Here is a 25,594-nt window from a genome sequence, read left to right as displayed (position 1 = left end):
GGCTGATTTACTGATGTATTGTGAGCTAAGGTGTGTTGTAAGATATCTGCACATCTAACTACCGAAACTGAGCAATAAAAGGACTAGTTGCACCAAGGAAATAGAACCATATCTCTTGTTAACCTAATTTTTGACCTAGAAACATAAAGTGCTACACAGTACCTTACGAATAGAAAAGCTTACAAAGAGATTTATTACAGAAACAAGAAATAATCTTGGCAAAATGAATCTGAAGAAACCCTTTAACTTCTCAAATCAAATCATCATACTAGAAATTGTATGGAAGAAGCAAAACTGTGTTTTTGGAAGCAGCAATTGTGCCTTGACCTCAAATCATGGTCCCAGGAAGGGAGAAAGGAGATCAGGGCCTATTGTTGGCCTTTTTGAATCTTAGCCTATCACTGTATTAACCTACTTCAACAACTGAAACAAAAAGCAGTTATGAAAACCATCAAAAGCAACCTATTCTAAACAAGGTAAAATGAATCTATGTAACAGAAATTAACTCATGAACTGAAGCAAAAACATATAAGTACAAAGAAAGAGGTGTTGGGTAGCTTGGGTTGGGCCCTAACCCAAGAGCTTCATCCCTCTGAAAGAAATCAGTGCTGGCTCAGAAAATATGTCATCTCCATTATCAAAATAAAAGTCACATTACATAAACTGTTCACAAAAATAAGCTCGAAAATGAGCTGAACAAGAGCTGCACAGAAGTGTGAAAATTGTACTAATAACTAGCTAAAATATTGAGGCTCTAAGCCCCCCTATTTATACAAATGGATTTCCCCACCAGCCCTCCTAAAATCAAGGGGCTCGGCTTCCCAGAACTAGAGATAGACAACAGTTCTTCTTGACTTGCTCGGCTGCCCCTTGGATGCATCGATGTGGCTGTTTGTGCTCTGAGTTTCTGATGGAGGATTCGAGGTAGGGAGTCATAAATGAGGGGGACACCCTCCTACAAATCCTCTCCCTTGTTTTCCTCGAATATTGGCTACCAAATGCTCATTAATCCTTTGACTTTGTCCAAAATTGACAAAAAATCTGCATAAAGCACACATTAGACTTCATGGCATAATGACTAACCCAATTCACTCTATTAGCATAAATATAATAAAAAACATGCAATAAACTAATGAGAATGGTGGATTAAGTTGATTTAAGAGGCAAAATGAGCCCATATAATTACCCATTTCTGGGGCTCATCATCACCCTCCTACTGAATGGGTGGCTCATCCTCTGAGCAACTAGTCTATCTCCTCAATCTTGATGGCCCTGATGGCCCCCTTGACATCCCATGCCTTTGATGTGAGATCCTCTTCTCTATCATGGAATCCTGCCTTTCTATCCACCTCTTGCCACTATTTTGTTGTTCTTATTCTTTTACACCTTCCAGTAGTCCTAGCAGCAGTCTAGGACTGAATTTGAGGCCAATCCAATTGGCCTTCAAACTTTGCATAGAGTGCTTATACAGTGGCACTCTTCTCAAGGCTTCTCTCATCATGTTTGGGGATTGATACTCCTTGATCTGTAGGCTATGTGGAAATGTGTTCCACCTTCTTAGACAGGCATGAATGCAGTCATCTCCCAGCAATCTCTCCATGTCCTCAAAGTGTGCGATTGCCTGAGCTTGCTCATTAGCATATTTAGGGGCACTTTCAGGATCAGCTGCAAGTTGCTGGTGTGTGCTAATGAGAGCCATAGGGTTTGATGGCTCTGATCTAATAATCAGGGGCTCATTTTGTTCTTTTACCATTAACTGCTTGATTTCTGTGGCCCTTTTCTCCTCATGACTCATCCAAGATGCCATGGCCACCAGCTGCAAGTCCCCTAACCCAGCATTGGGGTCCCATAGGTTCATATCAGTAAGGGCCAAGTTATGTAAATAAAACTCTGCCAACTTTTCCCTGTCCTCTGCTGAACTGTGATCACATAGATCCAAGAACTGCCTATAATCCTGAAAAGGCATGTTGCCCCTCTATGCCAGGGTCTTGATTTGAAAATGTAGCTACTGGTCTTTGAGGTAAATTGCATATGATCTGGCTGGCTACATGCACTGTAGTGCCTCCATAGCCCAGCTGGCCATGCAGGCTAATTGGGCTTCTCTTTCCTATAGCTGTCTCCTTAATATTAATATTTTATTTTTTGCCTAGGGTTCCCTTTCTTGCAGCTATTTTCTCAACACTTCAGTTTCTACCGCGGTTTCCCTTTCTTGTAGCTATTTTCTTAATATTTCGTTCTCTACTTCCAAGTGAGATCTTATGGTGGCTTATGTATTTCTTACCGTGCTCAATTCCTTGGCCATTTCTCTCAACTTGTTTTCCATGTGCCCAATATCTTCCACCCCTTCAGACCTTGCAATCTGCATCCATCGATGGCTCCTTATCCTTCCCTTTTCTAGTTCAAAGAAAAGTGGAACAACAAATTTCTATGGGATAATTTTTCCTCTGTCAAGAAGGTTATAATAAGAGCCTAAACTAGGCTGGGGGTCAGGTTTTGGTATCTCTACTGCCTCATCCTTCTTCTGGGTATGCTCTTTTTCATTTTTCTCAAGCTTCTCAGTCTCCTGTAGCTTTGTCAAGGTCTCTTGTAGAGCAGTTTGCACCTCTTGTAGGAAGGTTTTAGAGTCCTGTAGTTTTATCCTTTCCTTCCAAGTGGAAGATCTAGGGCTTCCTCTTTCATAGGTAATGGGGATTTTGGATGGAGAGTCCTCCTTTTTGGCAGTAGGAGAATCTTCAATGGTGATAGGCTCTTTTGAGGGTGGCTGTGGCTTCCCTATTTTTATTCTGGTGCTTTTATGAGCTTTGAAATACATGGATGGTAGCCTTTTTCTCTTTGGTTTGAGCTTATCTAGGGTGCTAAGTGCAGCAAGAATAGCTGCTGCCTCCCTCTCCAATGTTTCAGGTGACACTTCTGCCTTTGGTGCTTCTATTTCTTCTCCTTTTGTCTTTTCTTCCTTTGCAGGTTTTGTTTCTTCTATCCCTGTTTTAATTTCCTCCTCTTCTTGTTTTGTTTCTGCCCTTTCTGCTATAGTCTCTGTCTTCACTGATTTAGTCTTTTTCTTCTCTGGCTTAGTCTTTTTCTTTTCTATTTTAGTCTGTTTCTCTTCTATCCTGGGTTTCCTCCTCTCTACTCTGGTATTTTCCTTCTCTGTTTTGGTCTTCTCCTCTTTTTCTGTTTCAAGTTCTTCTTTCTCTGTTTTGGTCTTTTCCTCTTTTTCTGTTTCCTCCTTATCTTCCCCTTTTTCTTGTTCTCCCTCACTTTCAGATGGATTGAGGTCATATGTGAAGGCTTTCACATCATCTTCCCTTGTCATATTTCTAAAAATCTCCTAGGCTGTGGGTATTGTGAAGGTGTTGAGGGCCTCTTCCACCAACAGCTTAATTAACCCATGGTGAGCCAATTGGTCTGGAACTCCTGCCTTCATTTTACTGTTGGAATCTATTAGGGATTGGAAGAGAAAATAAGGAATACTGAGTTTTTGGGGTGCCGAAAGATCCATGCCATATCTTAACTCATGCAAAAGATGGTACCCATAAACTATGTTGTACCTTCCTTCACAAGAGATGTACTTGATAATCTAATAGCTGACATCATCCCAGGGGTAAGGTATGCTTGTTCTCCTGATGCCATTTTTTTCCTCTACAAGGTGCTCATATGGCTAGAAGAAGGTTTTCTTGGCAACTTGACCCAGTGGTTTTTCTTCCTTACTCCAGGGTAGTCCAAGTGGGAGACTGGTAACCCTGCTAATGAATTCTGGGGTGATTTCTATAGTGAGACCCCTGAAACTGATAGTGGCATGAGTTTTCGAGTGAGGTGTCAAAGACAAGGCAAATTCCTCTGTTACTTCTTCATCATACCCACTAAGCTTTTCAAAGAAGGGAATCCAATTTGCTCTAGTAAAAAGGGCTACCATCTCTAGGTGTTCATGTAGCCTGGTTGAGTTCAAAGGTTCCTTCCTCATAAATCCCCTTGTCATGATGTTCAGAGTCTTCTAGAATATCTCAAGTGAAGAGGGAGACAACAGATTTCAAACCCGAAAATAGAGAAAAAAATTGAGGTTTTCTTTCAAGAAATAGGGAAAGTTTTTAATGCAATTTTCCTTCCTTCTAGGCTCAATTTTTCTAAACTTGCATTACTCCTTGTATATGTGAGTATGAAGGTGGTGAAGGAGACAATATCTTAGAAAAAGAGAGCAGATAACATCATGTTTTTTCTTAATAAATAGGCAAACTTTTTAATGCAATTTCCTTCATAGAGGCTTAATTTTTCTAAAATTGCATCACTCCTTCGTATATGAGAATACTATGGTGGAGAAAGAGACAACACTTCAGCACAAAGAGTAGATAAAAAGACTGTGTTTTTTTTTAAAGGAAATGAGCAGACTTTGGATTTCAATTCTCCTTCCTTTCCACTCAATCCTTTGCTTGAAATCACATCACCCCTTGTATATACGAACAAGCAGAGTGGGTTTACCAGAGCCTACCTCTTCGAGCTCGAATTTGTCATAAAACCCCAATTTTTCCTCTGCGACATTGCTCACTGGCCCTCTTGTAGAAAGGGCTCCTGTAGGATCTATTTCTGTTCCTGTAGATCTCGATAATGTTCCTGTAGATTTCGACAGGCAGAAGGGTTCTGAAAATGACAAAGAGCGACTGTTTCGAGGCTCTAGAGGTGGTAGGTAGCTTGTTGCAGTCAAGAGCACGATGATACAAATGAAAACAAAGGTGGTGAGTGCAGTCGAGAGAGTGTACTTAAGCTTACGGGAGAGATTTGCGTGATGAGATGAGGTGGCAGGAAGGGTACGTTACCCTCATTCAGACCGTTGGTCCCCACTGCAGTGTCATCATGAAACTTTATGCCACCTTCTCGCAATCATTTCCATCATTCTCGTTGGAGTTCAAAATATCCGCCACTACCTGTTTTGAGATTCTTATGAGTTGACTGGACACACATGTAGAGCGAACTCTGGCTAAGCGTTGTTGAACTAGACGAGGGTGGCCAGTTAGCTGGCAAACGATCTAGTTTAATGTCAACCATCCCATTTGATCATGCAGTTTTGGATCATACAGATGCAATAGAGGAACAGGTTTAGACACTTACCTGTGAGTCGAAATGTGTGAGCTACAGTGCTGCTGCACTCCTGGACTATGGTGCTATCCCCATGTATTTCTATTGCCATATGCTCACGGCTTTTGGATAGGTAGATCAGTTGCCTTGTACAAGTGATATTCAATCAGTATCTGGCTTCTTACGTGTTTTACGTACCTATGGCTGCACTGATTCTTCTTTCGAAGCTTTATTTTTAAGGGGATCAACTACTACAAGAATCCTACAAGGGTTCCTATAGCTTCTTCTCCCTCTAGTAATTTTAGCTAAGGTTTATGTAGGGACTCAAGAGGAGTCTATTGAAGGTTTTGATGGCCATGGAGAAGCAGTCGAGAGGCTGTAGGTAAGTGGTAGGGGTGTTGTTTTTTATTCCTTAAAAAAAAAAACAGGATTGTTGTGTTTTATTAGCAGGGAGGAAAGAAACGATTAGGAATGTCATGGTGCAGGTATGGAATGGAGGATTATGATGATAGATGGCTGTAGGATGGCCCACAGGCTTTTTGTCAAAGTTTCCAGCTCTTCAATCGCTTCTTTGACTTGACTTCGAGCTCTATGTGATTTCTATAGGAGCCTCCTATAGAACACACAGTGCCTCCTGTAGGATGCACAAATTTTAGAAAAGACAATACCAGGGGATGGAAAAAGACAGAAACGATAGAAGAGGGTCCAGAAGAGATGTAATAGGCTTGTGACATGTCCCCTTTCCTTCTGTGGTCCTCTTGCAACCTGCAATGCACTCAAAAGAAGTTAATGTTTCTTTTTTCTATTTTTTTTTTTTTAAGAGACAGCTAGGGCACCTCCAGGAGGTTTTCACCCTATCTACCTACCCTGGGCACCTCCAAGGGGAGGATTTCACCCAGGGATCTTTATTCTCCACAATTTTTATTTTTTTGTCATCTCTGGGCTGCCTCAAGAGAGGTTTTCAGCCCTAGGATGGGACTCAAGCACCTCATAGAGGTTTTCACTGGAGTCCTATATATATATATATATATATATATATATATATATATATATATATATATATATATATATATATATATATATATATATATATATATATATATATTTTAATGAGTGGGTGAAGTGGAGGCAGAGATTTGCACCACTACCAACACTGTTTTACTCAACTCTTCAATGAATTCTTTCTTGGAGAGGGGATTCTTGTAGATTTTCAACCTATGCCCATTGATAAGCATGGGGATGGCTTCCTCATCAATAGTCCTGATTAGAACTGAGCCATTTTCATTGCATTTTTCTATAATGTATGGTCCCAGCCATCTTGTCCGTAGCTTGCCCTTGAAATCTTTGTACCTTGAGTCATACAGCAGTGCCCAGTCTCCTTCTTGGAATTGTTTCTCCTTGATGCTTCCATCGTGCCATATCTTCCTCTACAGCTGGATTACTTGTGTGTGGAGAAGGGCCTGCAATCTCTGTTCATCCAATCCATTAAGCTGGAGTAACCTTTCCCTTTGTGCATAGCTGAGATCTAGGTCTGGTTGAGTTGCCATCCTTAGTGTATTGTATTCAAATTCTATTGATAGCAGAGCCTTCTTTCCATAGACCAGCTCATAGGGTGTGAAACCTGTGGTGGTCTTACATGTGTTGTTGTAGGCCCAGGTGGCCTCAACCAATCGATCTGCCCAATCTTTCCTGCTCCTACTCACTACCTTAGTCAAAATTCCCTCCAAAGCTCTGTTGGTGACTTCCACCTGTCCATTGGCTTGTGGATGGTAGGGGGTGGAAGTCCTGTGCTTGATTTTATGATGGATGAGTAGGTCTTCAATCAGATTGGAGGTGAACTGATTGCCTTGATCTGTAACTAGTTGTCTTGGATACCCGAAGTTATAGAATATGTTCTCTCTTAAAAACTCAACTACTTTTTCTTTGGTTGCTGCCTTGATTGCTTTTGTCTCTGCCCATTTTGTTAGATAATCGATGCACACAATGATGTATTGTTTCTGGTTTGAAGGAGGGTTGATAGGACCCACAAAGTCCATGCCCCACTTCTCAAATGGCTCGAAAGTCACTTGAGGCTACAAGGGCATCTCATCCTTTGGAGTAGGTTTCCCCATCCTTTGACACTGATCACATTGGCTGATATATCTCCTCACATCTTGATGAAGGGTGGGCCAATAGTAACCTGCTTGTAGAATTTTGAAGGCAATTCTCTTCACTGCAAAATGTCCTCCACAAGGCCTGGCATGATAGGTCAGGAGAATGTCAAAACTTCCTCCTCCCTAACACGTCTTCTCAAAATCTGATATGGGCCAAGTTTGAAGAGATTTCCCCTAATCTAAGTGAAAGGGGCACTTTTCCTCACGGTCTTGCTCTTCTCCCTTGAGGACAGGTGTGGCGAGAACTGTGTTGAAACCAAATAATTCGCTATATTAGCAAACCATGGAGAGATTACTGAGATAGCGAAATGGTGTCCATCTAGCATCTAATCATCCACCATTCCTTCTTCACTTGCAGGGAGATTTATTCTAGAAAAAAGTCAGCAACGACTTTTTCCTTACCAGGCTTATCAACAATGGTTAGATCAAACTGCTGCAATAAAAGTAACCACCTAATAATGCAAGCATTCACATCCGGTTTGTTCATTAAATACCTAATTGCAGCATGATCAGTGTGTACAAAGGTTTGATAACCTGTGATGTAATGTCTAAATTTATTTAAGGAATGTACTACACCTCAGAGTTCCTTCTCGGTTACTGTGTAGTTCAACTCTGCCTTTGACAAATTTTTACTTATAAAGTATATGGTGTAAGGTAAGTTTTCATCAATTTGCCCTAAGGTTGCTCCTATTGCTTTGTTCAAGGCATCTGTGTGAATGTGGAAAGGTAGGGCCTAGTTGGGACCTCTCAAAATTGGGGCTGTCACAAGTTTACTTTTCAAGGTATCTAGGGCTTCTTGACAATTGTCAGTCCATATGAACTCGACATCCTTCCCCAAAAGACCAAACAATGGAGACGCTAGGTTACTAAAATCTTTAATGAATCTTCTATAATATCCCGCTAAGCCTAGGAAACTTTGGACATCTCTCACCTTTTGAGGAGGTGGGACCCTTTGGATGATGGCAATTTTATTAGGGTCCAAATGTAATCCTTGCTGAGAGATTGCATGACCTAGCACGGTCCCTTCAGTCATCAAGAATTCACAGTTTTCCAGACTGAGGGATAGGTTCATTTCAATACACTTGTCCAAAACTTTCCTTAGGTTAGAAAAAGCTTCCTGGAAGTTAGAACCATAAGGAGTAAAATCATCCATGTATATTTCCACTGCATCATGAACTAGTTCAGAGAATATACTAAATACTGCTCTTTGGAAAGTGGCGGGAGAATTGCACAACCCAAAAGGAAGGACCTGATATGCAAAGGTACCCCAAGGACAAGTGAAAGTGGTCTTATCTTGGTCTTTCGGGCTGATTTGGATATGATTGTACCTGCTAAACCCATCTAGGAAGGAGAAATTTTTTTTCCTCGCCAGACCATCTAACACTTGATCTATGAAAGGCAAAGGAAAATGGTCCTTCTTGGTGGCCTTGTTCAGTTCCTGATAATCGACACAGATTCTCCACTTACCATTTTTCTTTGGCACTAGCACCAAAGGAGAGACCCATTCACTGTCAGAGATGGGGTAGATGAATCCTGCATCCAGTAACTTTTGCAATTCTTCCTTGACAATGTCTTTAAGGGCTGGATTCATCCTCCTTTGAGGCTGCCTAACTGGTTTGCAATCTTCCTTAATGTAAATGTGATGAGTACAGACTAAAGGGTGCACTCCCTTCATCTCCTTATAGCTCCAAGCGAAGGCATCCAAATGGTTTATCAATAAGCTACACAGTTCCTTCTCCTCAGAGATGGATAGGGATGAGTTGATTTTCAAGGTTCTTTCAGGGCTGAACTCTATGTTCTTAACACGGAGAGAGGTCAGGTCGGCCACATAGAGATCAACTAAAGGATTGTCTTGGGTTTCTTTCACTAGCTCTTCTAATGGCAACATACTGGGGGGTGGATTTTGAATCAAGCTTTCAATGAGATCATCCTTAGTTTGTGGTTCCCCCCCCATGGTAGCTTCTACTGCACACAATGGTGTAGAATAGACTTCATCCTCATCTTCCTCCTCCAACCAGAGAGGTAGATCATGTTCTAACAAGGTTGGGCAAGAGGGTATAGGACTAGCTACTTGGACATATGCCCATTCTTGATTGTCATGTTCCCAGCTTGACAACTGATGTTTTTCTGGTATGACTGTATGTTACAGATGTTGTACTTGATGGCAACTCCAGTGGCAAGGCTCTCAGTTTGTTGAAAATTAAGAAGGACGCAGGAAACCAGTTCAGGAGGTGCGTACCCGCAGGTACACCATGCAGGGTCCGCGTCCAGAGACGCCGGTCAGCCGTTCAGGGGGTGCGTCCACCCAGTGCACACATTTCAAGGCAGAGAAAAAGCATGTGGGGGTTTCTTGTGTGGTATCTAGCCGACGGCTTTGTGTTTCTATGGTGTCGGCTCGTGGTATTGTTCCATGTTTTGGGGAGGAGCTTGCCTATATAAAGCAAAGGAGTTCATTTGGATTGGGCATTGTCTTTGGTTGAATATCTTATTTGGTGAGATCTAGTCCAGATCTAAGAGGGCGAATCTTCTAATGGACTGTGATCTCTATGGCGCATGATCAGATCTGTAGATCTGACTGTTTGGGTTAGTCTTGAAGTCTTCATATCATTTATATCTGAAGGGACGCAGGTTCAGTGGAAGAAAAGTGCGCCGGGACACAGGTACTGTAAAGGGCAAGTGCGCCGAGACGCAGCACAGTAGAGAGAGACCTGCGTGGGGACGCAGGGCGATCAAGGTTCAGGTGCGTCTCTGAAGCAGAAGGACGCGGTGCGATAGTGTTTTCAGGTGCGTCTCTGTAGCGAAAGACGCGGCGCGATAGTATCTTTGGGTGCGTCCCTGAAGCAACAGAACGCAGAGCAGTCAAAGGAACAGTGCGTGGGCACGCAGCGGAGTAGAAGGATATCTGCGTGTGGACGCAGAGTAGCAGAAGGTTAACGGCGTCTGGTCGCAGGCCACAGAAAGAAAAACTGCGTCTCTGTTTTAAGATGTTCTGTTGATTGAATTTCTCTATTGATAAGGTGTTCTGGGTTAGTTCTGTTGTTGCTGATCTGATATCTGTAGTGATCTATATCTGTTATGTACTTGTTGATTATCTGATGCTTTATGAAAAGAAGTAGGGGGTTGTAGCTCCCTTCCAGGAGTAGACTGGAAAACGAGAGAGAGAGAGAGAGTTGTAGCTCTCTGCAGGTTGCAGCCTGCGTACTGGTAAAGGACTGCACCAGTACAAAATCATTGTAAAAGAAGTTTCTAAATTGAAAGAAGATAGAGACATATTGCAGCAGGTGGTTTTCACCCACATTGGGTTTCCACCTTACATCTTGTGTTCTTTGGTGTGACTATCTGTTTTTCATGCTCATTATTTTATGGTACTGACATGCTAAAATAATTCAAAGATCAAATAAGGAAGATTTATTAAATTGCTAGATAATACTGATTCACCCCCCCCCTCTCAGTATTATTTCCAACAATTGGTATCAGAGCAGGTCCTTCAGAGAAGCTTGATCGCTTGAAGGTAGATCGTTCATCATGAGCAACTACGAGAGAGAAGCATCAATCAGGCCACCGATTTTTGATGGGACAAACTTCAATTATTGGAAGGTAAGAGTTACTGCATATCTTCAATCTCTTGGTACAGAAGTTTGGGACATTGTAGAAACAGGCTATGCTTTTCCTTCAGCTACTCCTACAGATCCAGCCGAGAAAAAGAAGTATGAAACAAATGCAAAAGCAGTCAGTACTCTATTAGGAAGTATATCCCAAACAGAATTCATGAAGGTAATGCACTTCAAATCAGCAAAAGAGATATGGGACAAAATGGTCACGAGCTATGAAGGAGATGAACAGGTAAAACAAGCTAAACTTCAAACTCTCAGGATTCAATATGAGACTCTCAAGATGTATAATGATGAAAGTGTTGCTAATTATTTTCTTCGGGTAGATGAGATTTTTAATTGTATGAAAAATTTGGGTGAAGAAATAAAAGAGGTTATAGTAGTTCAAAAGATTCTAAGATCATTATCCCCCAAGTTTGAATCTAAAGTATCTGCAATAGAAGAAAAGGAAAATCTCCGTGTTCTCACTATGTCTCAGCTACATGGAATTCTAACTGCTTATGAAATGAGAAAGGGAGGTCCATCAGACAGAAGGGAAGCTGCTTTTAAGGCATCAGGCAAAGAAGATTACTATGAAGCAAGCCATGTTCCAGAAGAAGAGGAAGAAGAATCAAATTTTGTCAGAAATCTTCAAAGGGGTTCTGGAAGGTTCAGAGGTAAGCTACCTTTCAAATGCTTTGCTTGTGGAAGAGTAGGTCATTATGCTGCAAAATGTCCTTATAAGGATAAAGGAAAGGAACCTGCTAGATGGAACAAGAAACAAAGTGCAAATAAGAAAAGCTACTACACCCATGAAGATAGTGATGGTTTATCAAACAGTGATGAAGATGAACAAGGTAATAAATATAAGTTGTTAATGGAATTTGAAGATGATGATTATGAGGATGCTGTAGATGTGAATAACCTCTATGATGAAATTACTAGACTCAAGAGATGTATAGAAGAAAAGAATGTGATCATTGATACTCTACAATTTCAAATTGATGAAAAAGAAAAACATCTTGAAAAACTAGAAGGTGAAATTGTTGGACTCAGAAAAGAAATTGAGAAAACAAAAGCTATTAATCTTAAGTTTGTCAAAGGATCTGAAACTTTGGATGAGATTATCAATGTGCAGCGGTCTCCTCTAAACAAGACAGGTTTGGGTTACAATGGAGAAACCTCTCAAGCATCCACCTCAAAAAGTTATCTTGATGCGGCAAGAAGAAATGAGCAGAAGAACAATGAAGATAATCAGGTAAAGCAGGGACAAAATACAAACAGAAACTATCAGGGGCAATCCATCTTAAGGGTGAACAAAAGCTACAACCAGCCACAGGTAAAATCTTCTCAGTTTGGTTCAAGAATAGATGAAAATAGAAATTACAATCAGTTGGCAGGTAGATTCAATAACCGCAGAAGCTTCTTCAATGGACAATGCTTTTCTTGCCATAATTTTGGTCACAAAGCAGCTCAATGTGTTGCATATAAAACAATCATGACTAGGGAAGCTCAAAAACAAAGAAGTATGACAGGGATAACAAAAAGGACCTATAACAACTTTTCGGTTCTTGAAAATGAAGTCGAATGTTCTATTTGCAATAACTTTGGTCATGAAGAATCTGAATGCAGGAGCAGGTTTCAGCAGAAAAAGGAGCAAGCCTCAAGCACCAAAACATGGAGAATAAAGGAACCTCAAACAGAAAGATGTGGAATAGCATTTTATGCAGAGGGACAGGAAAATCTATGGTACATTGACAGTGGATGTTCGAAGCATATGACAGGTGATAAAGAAAAACTTGAATCTTATTCTGTTCTAGAAAAAGGAAAGAAAGTCTCTTTTGGAAACGATACTCCTGCAATTATAAAAGGAAAAGGCATTGCTCAGTTAAAAGGAAAGGTCAAGGCTGGAAATGTTTTGTATGTTGATGGATTGAAGCATAATCTTCTAAGTGTCAGCCAGATGTGTGATCAAAGGACCGAGGTTATTTTCAGATCGAATGGATGTCTTGTTCGTGATCTTGATACAGGTAAAACAGTACTCAAAGGCAAAAGAACTCCAAATAATCTGTACATATTTGAAGAAGGACAACAAAAATGCTATCTGAGCAAGGATGAAGAGCACTGGTTATGGCATCGAAGGTTGGGACATCTAAGCTTCTCACAAATAAGGAAAGCATGCAAATATCATACAGTTCGCGATCTTCCAGATATCAAAATTCCTGACAACACCATATGCAGATCATGTCAGTTTGGAAAACAAACCAGGACTAACTTTCCAGAGAAGGAAGGATCAGCTAGCATGCCTCTTGAGCTAGTACATACAGATACATGTGGTCCATTCAGGAAAAGAACACCTAGAGGAGAGGAATACTTGATATTATTTATTGACGATTTCTCCAGGTTTGTCTGGTTAGGACTTATGAAGCACAAAGATGAAGCTTTCGAAAAATTCAAATCCTTCAAAGCCTTGGTTGAAAATGAATCAGGTCACAAAATTAAGTGCCTCAGATCCGACAGAGGTGGGGAATTTACTTCAAATGAATTTTTCGATTTCTGTGATGAACATGGCATAAGGAGAGAATTCTCTACAGCTAGAACTCCTCAGCAAAATGGAGTTGTTGAAAGAATGAACAGAACAATCCAACAAATGGCTCGTGCTATGCTTGATGAATCAGGGACTCCCGCAACTTTCTGGGGTGAAGCTGCACATGCTGCGGTTATTATTCTCAACAAGACAAATGTCCGGGTAAACAGCACTCAAACTCCTCATGAGCTCTGGAGTGGTAAAACTCCTTCGGTAAAGCACTTCAAAATCTTTGGGAGCAAATGCTATATCAAGAATACTGATGAGCAGCTTGGCAAACTTGAACCTAGAGCAGATGAAGGCATTCTTCTTGGTTACTCTCCACATAGCAAAGCATACAAGTGCTACAATAAAAGACTTGGCAGAATTGTTGACAGCATTGATGTGGTGGTTGATGAGAAGGGATACATTCCTAGGCAAGTACATCAGGAAGATATCGAAGAAGATGAAGGCTACCCTCAAAGACAGAATGATGAAGAAGAAGAACCTCAAGAAGAACCTCAAGAAGAACCAGAGGAGCAGACAAGAATAGAAGAGAAAACTCCATCCAGATATGTTCAGAAGAATCATCCAGAATCTCAGATTGTGGGGCAGAAAGAAGCAGGTGTACAAACAAGAAGAACAGTTGCAGAAGCCTCAAGCTATTTGGCATTACTATCCTCTACTGAACCACAAAATGTGAAAGAAGCATGCAAAGATGAATGTTGGGTAAAAGCAATGGATGAAGAACTTGAGCAAATCGAAAAGAACAACACTTGGGAGCTGGTTCCTAGACCAAAGGATAAGAATGTTATCGGAACAAAATGGGTCTTCAAAAATAAATTGAATGAAAATGGAGAAGTAATTAGAAACAAAGCCAGACTTGTTTGTAAAGGGTATGCGCAGCAAGAAGGAATAGAATTTGAAGAAACTTTTGCTCCTGTTGCAAGACTTGAGGCCATCCGAATGTTCCTTGCTCTCTCAAGTTTTCAAAACTTCAAAGTATTTCAAATGGACGTGAAATCAGCCTTTCTGAATGGAGACTTGGAAGAAGAAGTGTACGTTGAACAGCCAGATGGGTTCATTCTTGGAAATGATCCAAATCTTGTATGCCGATTGAAAAAGGCTCTCTATGGTCTCAAACAAGCTCCAAGGGCTTGGTACTACCGGTTGGACAAATATCTTCATCAACAAGGTTTTTCAAAAGGTTCAGCAGATAGCAATCTGTATATAAAAGTTGAAAATGACAAATTACTAATACTTGTTGTGTATGTAGATGACATTATTTTTGGCAGCAATGAAGAAGCTATGAGTCAAAGTTTTGCCTCGGTCATGCAGAAAGAATTTGAAATGTCCTTGCTAGGAGAACTGACATATTTCCTTGGTTTGCAAATCCAACAAAAGGAAGGAGGAATCTTTTTATCTCAAACCAAGTATCTCAAACAGATTTTGAAGAAATATGGCATGGAAGATGCAAAACCAGTATGTACACCCATGGTCACAAGATGTAGTCTCAGTGCAAATGATGAATCTGCAGCAGTACATCAACCAACCTACAGATCTATGATTGGAAGTTTACTATATTTGACAGGTACCCGACCGGACATCATGCATGCAGTTGGAATAGTTGGAAGATTTCAGGCAAATCCAAAGGAGACTCATCTTCAGGCAGTAAAGAGAATCTTCAAATATCTTCAAGGGACTCAAAATTATGGCTTATGGTATCCTAGAGATACAGATCTTTCTCTTCATGCTTATACAGATGCAGATTGGGCCGGAAGCGTGGATGACAGGAAAAGCACAAGTGGTGGTGCGTTCTTTATGGGTTCCAGACTGGTATCTTGGTTCAGCAAGAAACAGAGTTCGATCGCCTTGTCTACAGCTGAAGCGGAATATGTTGCTGCTGCATCTTGTTGCACCCAACTTCTTTGGATGATGCAGACTTTGCAGGATTTTCAAATCACTTGTACACCACCAATCCCCATCTTATGTGATAATACAAGTGCAATCAGCATCTCAAAGAACCCTGTTATGCATTCAAAAACCAAGCACATACCAATCAAGTACCATTTTCTCCGGGAACAAGTGCTTGAACAGAAAGTCAAGTTGGAGTATGTTCCTTCCAAGGAACAAGTTGCTGATATTCTCACCAAACCATTGCCCAGGGACACGTTTGAATACCTCAGGCAAAAGCTGGGGGTTGTTGATGCATCATCTTATTGTTGAACATCTTCTTATTGGTGGTACAGGCTCAGGGGGAGCACATAATGCATTGTTGGCATTATGGAGAAGGAGATCTTGGAAATAGCTGCAATATGTCTCTATCTCTTTCATGGTGGATCTCTGGTTATTTGTTGCAGATCTGGAGGAGCATGAGCTTAGGGGGAGCATACCCTTTGCCCTTGATGTCAAAGGGGGAGAATGAAGCTGAAGTTTGTAAGGTTGCCATCAAGTCCAAAGGGGGAGATTGTTGGCATTATGTTTTCTGGTATGACTGTATGTTACAGATGTTGTACTTGATGGCAACTCCAGTGGCAAGGCTCTCAGTTTGTTGAAAATTAAGAAGGACGCAGGAAACCAGTTCAGGAGGTGCGTACCCGCAGGTACACCATGCAGGGTCCGCGTCCAGAGACGCCGGTCAGCCGTTCAGGGGGTGCGTCCACCCAGTGCACACATTTCAAGGCAGAGAAAAAGCATGTGGGGGTTTCTTGTGTGGTATCTAGCCGACGGTTTTGTGTTTCTATGGTGTCGGCTCGTGGTATTGTTCCATGTTTTGGGGAGGAGCTTGCCTATATAAAGCAAAGGAGTTCATTTGGATTGGGCATTGTCTTTGGTTGAATATCTTATTTGGTGAGATCTAGTCCAGATCTAAGAGGGCGAATCTTCTAATGGACTGTGATCTCTATGGCGCATGATCAGATCTGTAGATCTGACTGTTTGGGTTAGTCTTGAAGTCTTCATATCATTTATATCTGAAGGGACGCAGGTTCAGTGGAAGAAAAGTGCGCCGGGACGCAGGTACTGTAAAGGGCAAGTGCGCCGAGACGCAGCACAGTAGAGAGAGACCTGCGTGGGGACGCAGGGCGATCAAGGTTCAGGTGCGTCTCTGAAGCAGAAGGACGCGGCGCGATAGTGTTTTCAGGTGCGTCTCTGTAGCGAAAGACGCGGCGCGATAGTATCTTTGGGTGCGTCCCTGAAGCAACAGAACGCAGAGCAGTCAAAGGAACAGTGCGTGGGCACGCAGCGGAGCAGAAGGATATCTGCGTGTGGACGCAGAGTAGCAGAAGGTTAACGGCGTCTGGTCGCAGGCCACAGAAAGAAAAACTGCGTCTCTGTTTTAAGATGTTCTGTTGATTGAATTTCTCTATTGATAAGGTGTTCTGGGTTAGTTCTGTTGTTGCTGATCTGATATCTGTAGTGATCTATATCTGTTATGTACTTGTTGATTATCTGATGCTTTATGAAAAGAAGTAGGGGGTTGTAGCTCCCTTCCAGGAGTAGACTGGAAAACGAGAGAGAGAGAGAGAGTTGTAGCTCTCTGCAGGTTGCAGCCTGCGTACTGGTAAAGGACTGCACCAGTACAAAATCATTGTAAAAGAAGTTTCTAAATTGAAAGAAGATAGAGACATATTGCAGCAGGTGGTTTTCACCCACATTGGGTTTCCACCTTACATCTTGTGTTCTTTGGTGTGACTATCTGTTTTTCATGCTCATTATTTTATGGTACTGACATGCTAAAATAATTCAAAGATCAAATAAGGAAGATTTATTAAATTGCTAGATAATACTGATTCACCCCCCCCTCTCAGTATTATTTCCAACATAATAGACTTCATCCTCATCTTCCTCCTCCAACCAAAGAGGTAGATCATGTTCTAACAAGGTTGGGCAAGAGGGTATAGGACTAGCTACTTGGACATATGCCCATTCTTGATTGTCATGTTCCCAGCTTGACAGCTGATGTAGGCATCTACAGTAGCCAACCAGGGTCTTCCCAGGATGAGAGGATACCTAGTGAGCTTTGCCTTCGGTTGGAGAACCAGGAAATCAGCAGGGTACTCCCAAGAATCAATGGAGACCATTACATCTTCCACAATCCCTTCAGGGGTCACGGTGGAGCAGTCTGCTAACTGCAGTACTGTTGTGGTCTTTCTCAGGGAGCCCTGGAGGTTGAGTTTGAGCATAGTGTCCTTGGTCATCACATTAATGGTAGCCCCCAGATAAATCAGGGTATGGGGGATCATGGTGTCATTGATGTGGACATCAACTACTAGGCTTCCAGGGTCTAGAAACTTCAGACAGATTACCTATCCCAACATCAGGTCGGATAGTTGTCCTATGAAATTGATGGTTGGGGCATCTCTCTTGCGCCTGCCTGGATTCCTGAAGCACTTCTCTCTGATCATCTTGTTGTATATAGGAACATCCTTTATGGCTTGCAGAAGTGGTATCTTTACACATAATTGTTTCAATTCTCCCAGAAGTTCAGTTTCTTCTGGGGTACGCTGTGTTGTTCCAGATAATCCCTCAAGAAAGGGTGGAGTTGCTTTCGGTTCACTTTCCTCTTTATCTTCCTCATCCTCCTTAAGGGGAGGCTGGTTATCTGGAATAACCTTCCCAAATCGTAGGTTAATCTCCTGAATCTCCACAGCATAAGTTGGGCATGATGGTTCCCCACTATATACTTGTTGAGCCTGTCTGTTATTCGGGTTCGGGCTCGGTTGAGCAAGCATTTGGGGTTGCGTTGGTGGAGCAAGAGGTAATGGTTGTGGTTGAGCAGGTGGTGGAGGCAAAAGAGCGGGAGGAGAGTTGTACTGTGGCCTCCACCCCTGATGAGGTGCATTCCACTGAGGCTGTGGCTGAGCATAAGAGTGAAATGAATGAGCAGCTGGTTGAGCATGATATTGAGATGGAAATGCCCAAGGAGGAGGTGTAGACCAGGAAGGATGAGCAGGGGGGCCCAAGAAGGCATGAAAGTGGCTTGATTGGGGTTGTAGTATGCCTAGGATGTCCCTTGCATTCCCTGCTAGTAAGGTCTAGGTCCATACGGCCTCCTTTGGTTCAGTGGCTCCTTCGGCCCCTTGCTATACAAATTTAAGTTCGGGCAAGGAAGGGAACTTATTTGTAGGATGATCTTCTTCATGGACTGAACACACCTCTATGGAGTTCACTGGGCATTCGTTCATAGGATGCCTTCTAGTGCACCTAGGACAAAAAAATGTCCTAATCCCTCTCTGCTTCCTCTTGTTTCCATTTGATATGCAAGGTATCCATTTGCATGGCAAGAGTCTGCAACATCTCAGTTTTGAGGTCTTCCAGCATGCTTCCAATTTCACCTTTGAGGGATGAACTGGAGGAGGAGGTACTGGCCATGGGTTGACTCCCCCTACCTTTTCTTATGGCTGCCCTAGAATTATTTCTAAAGATAGTCTTGATGTCTTCATAAGGTAGCTAGTAGATGTCTCCCCCAGCTAGTAAATGGAGGGTGTCTAGAAGGTCTTCCGGAATTCCTCTAAGCAGGACCAATTTTAGAGATTCAAGGTCAAGTGTGCACCTGACCCTCTTATAACTGAGCTGGAATCTCTCTTCATAGTCCTCCAATGATTCATCACTTCCCATGGTCATTCGAAAGATTTATTCCTTGGTATCTTTTGATCTACAGTAGTCCCAATATTTGTGACTAAAGTCTTGTTGCATCTGAGCCCAAGTTGTGATGTTGTTGCCAGGTAACCCCATGAACCAGCGCAATTCTGCATCCTTGAGGGTAGAAGGGAACAATTTCAACTTCTACTCATCTTCTGCATAGTCATAGGTTCGACAGATAACAACAAACTCAAAGAGGAAGGTGTTAGGATCTTCTGTAGTCAATGCATGGAAGTGAGGTAGGGCTGAAGGGCTTATGTTCTTCATTTTAGTGTCCCCATTGGTCTCTCGGATGGGAAAAGTTCCCTCTACTCTTTCTCCATTCCCCCTAACATTTCTGTTTTCAGCCATTGTCTCAGGAGGGATGTTTTCTTCCTCTTCTTCTCCTATAGGTTCTTCAAATATCTCAGGTTGTTCTTCTAAAGGTTCTTCTGGATCACTTCCACCGAAGAAGAGAGAAGGTGTCTTTGTCATGTGGTGGGGGTGTTGGTTAGGAATTTTCCTGAATTATCTCTGTTTCTACAAGGCATGAACGAAAATCTCTTTTTGGGTGATTTTTTTGTTTTTTTCTACTTATACCTACAAAATTGAAATTGATTGACCAAACAAATTGCAACTAATTGAAATGAACTTGCTGAAATGGAAATTGCAGAATTGAAATGAAAGCAAGGAAATGACTAATCTACTTTGTTGAAATGGAAATTGCAGAATTGAAATAAAAGAAGGGAAATGACTAATCTACTTTTGTTGAAATGGAAATTGCAGAATTGAAATGAAAGCAGGGAAATGACTAATCTACTTTTGCTGAAATGGAAATTGCATAATTGAAATGAAAACAAGGAAATGACTAATCTACTTTTGATGAAATGGAATTTGCAGAATTGAAATGAAAGCAAGGAAATGCAAGAATTGAAAGAAACAACTACTCTAATTTTGCTTAAATGAACTACTTGGCAGAATGTTGCAGTAGAAAATAGAAGAAAAGCAGTAAACACAAAATAATTTGATGCTTCCCCTGCAATGGTGCCAAAAAGTGGTGAGCACAAGTATTTCAACAATAATGCTACAACTCCTGGGGCTTCCTACTTTAATTTTATCAACCCGGTAGTTCGTAACAAACTTGGAAGCGACGGTGCTGTATGCACAAGTACTAGCTCTTATTGCAGGTTGTCACTTGGTCAGCTGGTGCAAGATCACTAGGAGCTCAAGCCAAATTCTATGAGTTTCTAGAAGAAGATTTTAATTGTGATGAAAGAAAGCTAACTCTACAAAGACTATTCTGCTTGCAGAAAGAGAAAGAATACTGGAGTGTAAAGCAAACCCTAGCAAACCCTAACAAACCCTAATTCACCCACTAACCCTACTTTTGTAGAAAAAAGAGATGAAAACTGATGAAATGAATGCCATTGACTACTGAAAAGGTAAATTACATCTATTCAAGCTATTCCTAGAAGAAAATGAGAAAGGAACATCTTTTTGTGTTTTTATGTGTTTTATGTGAAATTGTTATGGATGTGATTTGTGTGTTTGTGACTATGGCAGAGGGTTGGTGAAGATGGAGGGTGGATTTGGTTGTTTTAGAGGTGTAAGAAGGTGTGGAGGGGTACTAAGAAGCCTCTAGTAACCTTCTGAAGACTTATCCTGCAATCAGACTTCAAAAAATCACTCACAAGAAATTCTACAGGAGGCTGCAGGGGATCTACAAGAGGATCTACAGGAGGATGCCGAGAGCTATTTTTAGAGGTTTTAAGAGTGGAAAAATGGTGGGAAAGGGTAGCTAAAGACTATAGGGATGTGTTGAGGTGTCTGGGGCTTAACAAGGAGGATCAGGAAAGAAAATGATGGTTGGATTTGTTCAAATGACGAGAGGAAAGCTTATGGAAAAAGTGTAGAAATTAGGGCAGATTCGTGAAGGACTGTGAATGACTTGTGAAACCTATGAGAAATGAGATGATGCTGGCTGCTTTATTGATGTATTGTGAGCTGAGGTGTGTTGTAAGAGATCTACACATATAACTACCGAAACTGAGCAAGAAAAGGACTAGCTGCACCAAGAAAACAGAACCATATCTCTTGTTAACCTAATTTCTGACCTAGAAACATAAAGTTCTGAACAGTTCCTTATGAATAGAAAATCTTGCAAAGAGATTTATTGTAGAAACAGGAAATAATCTTGGCAAAATGAATTTGAAGCAACCCTTTAACTTCTCAAATCAAATCATCACACTAGAAATTGCATGGAAGAAGCAAAACTGTGTTTTTGGTGGCAGCAATGGTGCCTTGACCTCAAATCATGGTCCCAAGAAGGGAGAAAGGAGATCAGGGCCTGTTGTTGGCCTTTTTGAATCTTAGCCTATCACTATATTAACCTACTTCAGCAACTGAAACAAAAAGCAGCTATGCAAACCATCAAAAGCAACCTATTCTAAACAAGGTAAAATGAATTTATGTAACAGAAATTAACTCATGAACTGAAGAAAAAACATATAAGTACAAAGAAAGAGGTGCTGGGCAGCATGGGTTGGGCCCTAACCCAAGAGCTTCAGCCCTCTGAAATAAATCAGTGCTGGCTCAGAAAATATGTCATCTCCATTATCAAAATAAAAGTCACATTACATAAACTGTTCACAAAAATAAGCTCGAAAATGAGCTGAACAAGAGATGCAAAAAAGTGTGAAAATTCTACTGATAACTGGCTAAAATACTGAGGCTCTAAGCCCCCCTATTTATACAAATGGAGTTCCCCAATAGCCCTCCTAAAATCAAGGGGATCGGCTTCCTAGAGCTAGAGATAGACAACAATTCTTCTTGACTTGCTCGGCTGCTCCTTGGATGCATCGATGTGGATATTTGTGCTCCATGTTTCTAATGGAGGATTTGAGGTAGGGAGTCATAAATGAGGGCGACACCCTCCTACAAATCCTCTCCCTTTTTTTCCTCGAATATTGGCTGCCAAATGCTCATTAATCCTTTGACATTGTCCAAAATTGACCAAAAATCTGCATAAAGCACACATTAGACTTCATGGCATAATGACTAACCCAATTCAGTCTATTAGCATAAATATAATAAGAAACATGCAATAAACTAATGAGAATGGTGGATTAAGTTGAGTTAAGAGGAAAAATGAGCCCATATAATTACCCATTTTTGGGGCTCATCACTGCCTTGTCTGTTATGAATATCGTTGGTTGCCTTTTAGTGATCCTACCAGTTGTTAGTTGATCAAGCAAGTTGGTTCACTCAAGGTAGATTATGACATGATTATTGACATTTTATCATTTTGGAAATCTTGTTATTTATTTTGAATTACTCAATTTCTAGCTCACCACGTTAGTTGTATTAGTTCGATGATGTTAATCTCTGAGGCTATTAATATTTTAATTAGTTGATTATTTGTCTAGTAATTGCAATAGTATATAATAGTTGAATATATGGTGTTATGCCTTTCAATCCAAGATTTCATTATATCCTTAAGTTAGAATAATTGGTTCTGGTTTCCCTGATTACCCTAGTAACCTCTGAGGTTATTTATATTTTAATTAGTTGATTTTTTTTCTCTTACGTTGTATTGATGTTTTTTTCATCTTGCTTGCATATGACTATTGTGCTAAATGAAACTCTAAGGCTATATCCACCTGCAGCTAGGTTAATAAGAAAAGCATACAAAGAAATCAAGCTTGGCCAGTTCTCTCTTTCAAAAGATGCAGCCTTGTCAATTTCAATTTTGGGAATGCATCACAACGAAAAGTTTTGGGGTCTAGATGCAAACTTGTTTAAGACAGAGAGATTTGCAATGGGTGTTTCAAAGGCAACAGTTCATCCATATGCTTTCCTTCCATTTTCCTTGGGGCCAAGAAATTGTGTTGGCCAAAATTTTGCCATGTTAGAGACTAAGAGTGTTCTGGCCATGATTTTACAGAGATTTTCATTCAGTCTCTCCCCTTCTTACAAGCATGCCCAAGCGTCTGTGCTTACTATACAGCCTCAGCATGGCATGCAAATCATATTCGAAAGTATTGACGTGTAAACAGAATGAGGATTTTTTCCAAGTCCCTTGTGCGTCCATAACCTCCTTCATCTAACATAATGGGCCTGCCAATAATAATGTACTTATTTTAGCATATTTGAGCATGTAAGGGTCTTAGTAAGCTTGGAAATTAGTTTTGATTTCTCTAATAATGGAAGATCTTGAAAGATCTAGTGGGTCTAAGTTATCTTCCTCATTATGTATAAACTAAGATGAATGTATTGTTGTTTGGTGCGTATGGAAAGTAGGGGTTTCTGGAACAGAGTTGTGGATGTTTCTAACTTTTACACAAGTTCTGTTGTGTATTTGAATTTATGTTTTTGTTTCCTAGCTAAAACTCTACCCATTCCATCCTCCATTTGGAATAGAGGGCCAAATCTTTTTCTAGTTAGTTAATCACTTGAAATTGTGGCACTTGAAATTGATGCCTAATACTCTGGAAGTATATTTATCAACTAGAAAGGAAAGGGCGAAATTCAGCCAACGAAGTTACCTAGAGTCTATTCTCCTTCCATCCACGTAGACACCTCAAGACTTGCATGAGTACGTTTGGGTTCTCTATCTCTCTATTCATGAATTGAAGAGGACATAGCGACTGAAATCAAATCACCAGATTGCGATCATTAATTTAGGTTTAGTTTATGTACCCACATCTTGTAAGTCGGTACAAGTGTAGATCATTAATTCATCTACTGAAAACTTAGGCCTATATGAGGTTTCTTCGTGAATGAAACGAACCCTAATTTTTTGTTATCACTAGTTGCAAAAATTCAAATTCTGGTCGGTATTGTTTGGTTCTTGCGGTTGATGGTATTCCAAAGAATGCATATCTCTAGCATTTCAGATGGATTCCTTTCATAATTTGGAGTCAAAAGAAAAATATCTTGTACAGATTGAAGAAAAGAACAACCCTGCATCATTTATTGGTAACAGAGCACAAATTAGAAGTTGCATCAGTAGGTTAAATACCCCAAAGAAAATTGTGAAACAAAAGTTTTTGAGAGATGGCAATAAGAGTGAGAAGAAAAGTAGTGAGAGGAAAAGTGGGTTCGGGGAGAAAACATGCCAATATTCAGGAATGTTTGCAGACAGGTAATTGACATGAGATGTCAGTGACGGAGGAAGAGGCAAAGCTTGAAGAAGAGGGACCTAAAGAGAGATTGGTTAGAGCAATCTTCGGTGTTAGCTTCAAACCAAAAGTACTCTGAGTATAAGAATACACACGATGACAAAAAATTTCAAGTTTGCAGTAATCATATTTAAGGGCCCTTAAATATGATTAAGGATAAACTTGAAATTTTTTGTCATCATCTATATTCTTATACTCGTAGTAATGAAGTATAAGAAGAAAGAATAAAGAATAAAGAAATTAAACTTTTTTATAAAATCAAGAGCTATGGTAGGATAGTGGCTAAATTGAAATGTTACTTTAAGTCTGAAGATCATTAAACTAGTATTTTTTAAAATTTTAGATAGAAGAAAATGTTAAATAAAGAATTATATAGAAAAAATTTATAGGTTGACCATCAGAGTTGGTAATACTTAAAAAGACTCTAAGAAGGTGGCTAGATATTTCAATGGATTGAGACATAACATCCAAGATTAAATCAACCACTTATTCCCAAGATTAGTTGAAGAGGCATACCAATAAGCTCTTAGGGTAGAGGAGAAGTTATCTAGAAAGCAAACTCAATATCTGATGGGTAGAGATAAAAGTTTTAGACGTAGAGAACAACAAAATGGTAGAGGCTAGCTACAAGTTTAGAAAGAAGAGGCCAAGAGCTCACATTATCCAGAACAATTATGAAGAGGTGATGATGGGGTTTTAGAGGTAAAATCGCTTACTCAAGAGGTACAAGTAGAGGTTTTTTTCTTCGGAAAAAGTTTTAAATAGATATAACAAATATGTTGGCCATAGATCCTATGAGTGTCTATAGAATCCTTCAAAAAACCCATGAAATTCACATATTATCCAAGAGGAGAGTGTGGAATCGCGTCCTCATGAAGATGCACATAGAGAGTGAGAGTCATTGCTCATGAAAAGACTCTTTCTTAAGTCTAACAAGGAGATTTAAGAACTTGTTGAAAAAATCACATTGTTCAGAATCACATGCAAGGCGAAGGGTAAATGTGGTAAGGTTATTATAGTCGAAGTATTGATAATGTTGTGCCTATTGAAATGGTTGATAAACTAGGCTGAAAAAAAAACACATTCAAATCCTCATAAGGGGTTTTGGATGCAAAAAATACACCAAGTCTGATCGAGGTGGATATTGGTGGCCACCCACCTATTCCACTTGGACCCCCACCATTGTTTTTTTTGGTTTCCTCAAATATAGCACAACTTACTACTTTTGGCAGTTTTTTGGGTCCTGAGATTTCAGAGCCATTTCGAGGCCCTAAATGACGGTTTTTTGGAAAATAGGCAACCACAAAGCATCTAATAGGGGTTTGCAGTCCTAAGATAGATGTTTCTAACAAGGTATTGTACACTTCAAACAAAGATCGTATGCCAAAGTTATGACCCTGGGAAGTTGATTTACCA

At 40.6% G+C, this 25,594-nt stretch overlaps 1 pseudogene; it reads left to right on the top strand.

Annotated features, from left to right (window-relative positions):
• Positions 1 to 23,049, top strand: part of LOC149246130 (cytochrome P450 709B2-like) — a 111,710-nt pseudogene extending 88,661 nt beyond the window's left edge.
• The last annotated feature ends 2,545 nt before the right edge of the window (positions 23,050 to 25,594 follow it).

Source organism: Pinus tabuliformis, chromosome 7 (assembly GCF_031772625.1).
Source record: "Pinus tabuliformis cultivar Carrire ecotype Pingquan chromosome 7, CPIR1, whole genome shotgun sequence".
NCBI lineage: Eukaryota > Viridiplantae > Streptophyta > Pinopsida > Pinales > Pinaceae > Pinus > Pinus tabuliformis.
The sequence above is the reverse complement of the archived record's forward strand: the minus strand, read 5'-3'. Positions and strand labels throughout refer to the sequence as shown.